The sequence below is a fragment of the Mesocricetus auratus genome, unplaced genomic scaffold (assembly GCF_017639785.1).
Source record: "Mesocricetus auratus isolate SY011 unplaced genomic scaffold, BCM_Maur_2.0 Super-Scaffold_100003, whole genome shotgun sequence".
Taxonomy (NCBI): Eukaryota; Metazoa; Chordata; class Mammalia; order Rodentia; family Cricetidae; genus Mesocricetus; species Mesocricetus auratus.
In genome coordinates this window covers 26,347,571-26,352,311 of record NW_024429188.1, presented here as the reverse complement: position 1 = coordinate 26,352,311, position 4,741 = coordinate 26,347,571, and the positions used below count along the sequence as shown (strand labels likewise).

Below are 4,741 nucleotides of genomic sequence, written 5' to 3'. Positions count from 1 at the left end.
GCCTTCCCTTTTGGGTATAGAAATAATTTTGCTAAGCACAAAATTGTACAAGTATGTGTTCAGGTTCCTGCTTTCCATTGTTCTGGACATGCACCCAGAAGTGGCACTGCAAGATTATATAGTAATTCTGTGTTTGGCTTATTTTTTTATTTTATTAATATATTTTTCGAGGAGCACCTGCCCTATTTTCCATTTCTTTCAGAGAGAGAATTTATTCATTTTTTCCTATGTGCCATGGATATACTCCTATAGGATGAATCAATTTACTACAGAGTTGACATTGACTACCACTTATATTGTATAGTCTATAATAATAGACAGATAGATGTCATTGTATTCACCATGCCAGTATGATGCACACTTGTTCATAGCCCTAAAGACCTCCTACCACCTTACCCATTCATTTCCTCCCCAGGCCCTAGAAACCTGATTTTTAAATATTTTTACTGTCTTTGTAGTTTTGCTCTTCCCACAGCATGATAAAATTGGAGCTATACAATGTCCTGGTTAGCCTTAACTGTCATCTTGTTATAACCTATAATGATCTGGGAAAAGAGCCCTGGTTGAGAAATTGCCTAGCTCAATTGGCCTGTGGGCATGTCTGTGGGGGTAATTGTCTTGATTTTGAATTTATAAAGGAGGACCCAGCTCACTGTGGGTAACACCATTCCCTGGGCAGGTCATCTTGAACTGTCTAAAGAAAGCTAGCTGAGTATAAAAACAGGTTGCCAGCCATAAAGCAGTGTCTTCTATCATTCTTGCCACAGTTTTTTGGCTGTCAAGGAGGGTCCTAGGCTGGAGGTAATGATATATAGAATAGTAATCAGGCCTGCTTTCAAGTTCCTGCCTTGACTTCTCTCAATGATGGACTGCCTTAGTTAGGATTTTCTATTGCTGTGTAGAGACACCATAATCAGGGTAACTCTTATAAAGAAAACGTTTAACTGGGGTGGTTCACTTAGAGTTTCAAAGGTTCAGTCCATTATCATCATGGCAGGGAGCATGGCAGTGTGCAGGCAAACATGGTGCTGGCTACATCTTGGCTTGCAGGCAACAGGAAGTCGACTAAGAAGAGACACTGGGTGGTATTCTGAGCATAGGAAACCTCAAAACTACCTCCACAGTGACACACTTCCTCCAACAAGTCCATACCCACTCCAACAAAGTCACACCTCCTAATAGTGCCACTCCCTATGAGATTATGGGGCCAATTACATTCAAAATACCACATGGACAATATGGAATTGTAAGCTAGATAGACCCCTGTCCTCCTAAAATTTGCTTTCAGTCAGAGTATTTTACCACAGAAACACAAATAGGACGAGAATGCAGAATATGTGGCTTTTTGTGAGTGTGTGTGCATGTTCATATGTGTCCACATGTGTCTGGGCATGTATGTACATGTGTTCATGAGCATTTAGAGGCTGTAGATCAATGTTAGATGTTTCCTCAATTGCTCTCTACCTTGCATTTTTGGGACAGGGTCTTTCACTGATTAGACTCTGTTGGCTGGCTAGGGCTCTTCTTATCTCCATTTGCCCCTAGCACTGGGGTTATAGGCATGTGCCATAATGCTCTGTTCTGGGACTTAAACCCAGGTCGTCTTCTTGCAAGGCAAGTACTTTGCCTATCAAGCCATTTTCCCACCCCAATATAGTTTCAGATTAGTCACTTTCACTGAGCAGTATAATTTTACAACCATAATCATTTGCAACAGTATGGCTGAGTAGCTACCACAGATAATGTGTGGCCCAGAAAACCAGAAGTATTTACCTTCTAGCTCTTCACAGACAATATTTGCCAACTCCTGCCTGCCCTTGATCACAGAGAAAATATAACTGGAACCAAACTATTCATTACTTGTAAAATGAGCGTACCAAGACATTCTGCCAATCTCTAAAACAAGCAGAATAAACACATATGTAAGTGTAAGTATAGGTTGCAAAGGTCAGTTAGAAACTTGTGCTGAAAGTGTTGGCAAGAATCTGGGAAATATAGTGTGGTGGTTACTATTCATTGTTAACTTGATTAGCTTCAGAATCACCATAGAAACATAGCTCCAGATATGTCTCTGAAGGCATTTCCAGAAAGGTTTAAGTGAAAAAATAAGGTCTACTTTGAATGTGAGCAGCACCAGTGGTGGACTGCATAAAAAGGAGAAGGTGAGATGAGCTTCAGCATTCATTTGTGCTTCTTGACTGTGGATACAATGTGACTGGCAGCCTCAAGTTTCTTCCATTATGTCCCCATCATAATGAATTAACTCTACCTCCAAACTGTGAGCCAAATGAACCATCTTTCCTTAAGGCTGTTCAATCAAGTAACAAATGTATGTAAACATATAGAAATAGTATAGTAGATTATATAATACATTTAATACATATGTTTTTATCTATAATACCTATATTGTAGAATTATATGAAGAATTCTTTTGATAGTATTGAGGATTGAACTTAGGACAAATGATCTACCACTGAGTTCTAAAATTGCACTTATAATTACACAATTATAATTGTATTATAGATGCATCTATATAGTATGTAATGCTATAATAATATACATTTTATAGATATACTTTTATTTATTTATTTTATATAAATTTTATTTACATTAGAAACAATCTTATTTTACATATCAATCCCAGTTCCCTTCCATTCTCCTATATCCCACCACGACCCCCCATCCCATCCTCCATACACTCTCCAGTGAGGGTGAGGCCTTCCATGAGGGAATCATTAAAATCTGTCAAGTCATTTGGGGTGGGGCCTAGGCCCTCCGCTGTGTATCTAGGTTAAGAGAGTATCTATCCATGGGAAATGGGCTCCCAAAGTCCATTCTTGCACTAGGGATACATCCTAGTTCCCCTTCCAGAGGCCACATAGGCTGTTCAGTGCTCCAAACTGACACCCATGTTCAGGGGGACTGGTTTGGTTCTATGTTGGTTCCCTAGCTGTCAGACTGGGGCCCGTGAGTTTCCCACTTGCTCAGGTCAGACATTTCTGTGGGTTTTCCCAGCGTGGTCTTGACCCCTTTGTTTGTCACTCCTCCCTCTCTAAAATTGGATTCCAGAGTTTGACTCAGTGCTTGGCTGTGGATCTCTGTTTTTGCTTCCATCAGCTACTGGGTGAAGGCTCTAGGATGGCATTTAAAAATATGGAATGCTTCATGAAATTGCATGTCGTAGTTGCACAGGGGCCATGTTAATCTTCTCTGTATCATTCCAATTTTAGTATATGTGCTGCTGAAGTGAGCACTAGATATACTTTTATATACAAATGATGTAATATATATTTGACTATTCTTTAGAAACATATATAAAAACATGTAACAGTATATAGTAATATGTTACTATATGCAGTATACATATATATCTATATATCTATATTATAAATATAAATGCATCTATATTCTAAATGCATGAATATATAATTCAATTATAATATGTTAGTATATATTATATAACTTATATACAGTAATGTGTAATTATATAAACATATCACATACATAACTTTTGTATTTAGAAGTGTGGAACAGATATATAATATAGGAATATATTTATGCACAGTGTCTTCCTGGATTTTTTTGATGGGGTCTCACTATTCAGCTCATGCTGACCTAGAGTCCACGTCCTTTAGCTTCAGCCTCTCAACTATTGAGATTACATGTGTGGTTTAGATGTTTTCAAGCTGGGTAGAGAACTCAAATTTATTTGTGGGAAGGAGATGATGCAATTTGAATAAAAAAATAAACAGACATTCTTACTGGGTTTTAAAAGTCATTTGTAATATAAATTTGGACAAGATGATGATAATAATTATTTATCTTTTGTAGGAACCTAAACAGTTTCCAGAAGGGCTTTCTGTTCTTTTGAAAAATAAGATAACAGGGTCCCTCAAAAGAAAAGTAAGTTCCAGGCAAGCAGTTTCCAGGGACCTGAGCCTCCCCAGAAGGAGCTGGGGAGAGCAATTTATATGTTCATGGTGTCTCTCAGGAGCTGCTCTTTGTTGTATTTTACAAACAAGAGAGGGCAGGAAGCCTGCAGAAATTATGCTGTGCTCTCAGAATGAAAACATAAAGGGAGCTAAGAGCATCATAGTGGCATGCCGCCTTTTCTTTCTCCCTTTGTAAATAGTGTTTGTGTGCAGTATCATCTTCAGTATTTAGAACTGTCAGTAGACCTCATGACACAGCAGTAAACAATTTTCCCCTTACCTTTTCAGCAAAGGAAAATCCAGGGAGCATCCCCAGGCTGTTCAGGTTATTATCTCTGCCTCCGGCTTCTTGCTCCACATCCTTCTCACTGAAAACAATTTAGAGTCATGGGGGTTAGGGGAGTCAGGTCTCTGTCCATGTACTCTTGAAGATAATTATGATGTTATGATTCACGGGTGGCCCTGGTCTGAGGGTTTTTATAATGCCCTATGGAGAGTTTAGCACCCAGGCAGAATGATGCCAGAGCCCCCAGTTGCGAGTGTGAGTATGTGTGTGTGTAAGCAAAGGTTGTTCCTTAGGTGCCACTCACATTTTTCTGGAAACGGGGTCATTTACAGGCCTGGAGCTCATCAAGTAGGCTAGTTAGGCTGGCTAGGAAGCCTCGGGGATTCATTTGTCTCCATTTTTCTAGCTCTGGGCTTACAAACACATACCACCACATTTTTGTTTTGTTTTGGTTTTGAGACAGGGTTTCTCTGTGTAGCACTTGGCTGTCCTGGAACTCAATCTGTGGACCAGGCTGGCCTTA

At 39.4% G+C, this 4,741-nt stretch overlaps 1 non-coding gene across 1 annotated transcript; it reads right to left on the bottom strand.

Annotated features, from left to right (window-relative positions):
- Positions 1-3,147: 3,147 nt before the first annotated feature.
- Positions 3,148-3,254, bottom strand: LOC121140061. Its single transcript, XR_005876900.1, has one exon. It is a non-coding gene; the product is annotated as a U6 spliceosomal RNA (small nuclear RNA).
- Between the last annotated feature and the right edge of the window lie 1,487 nt (positions 3,255-4,741).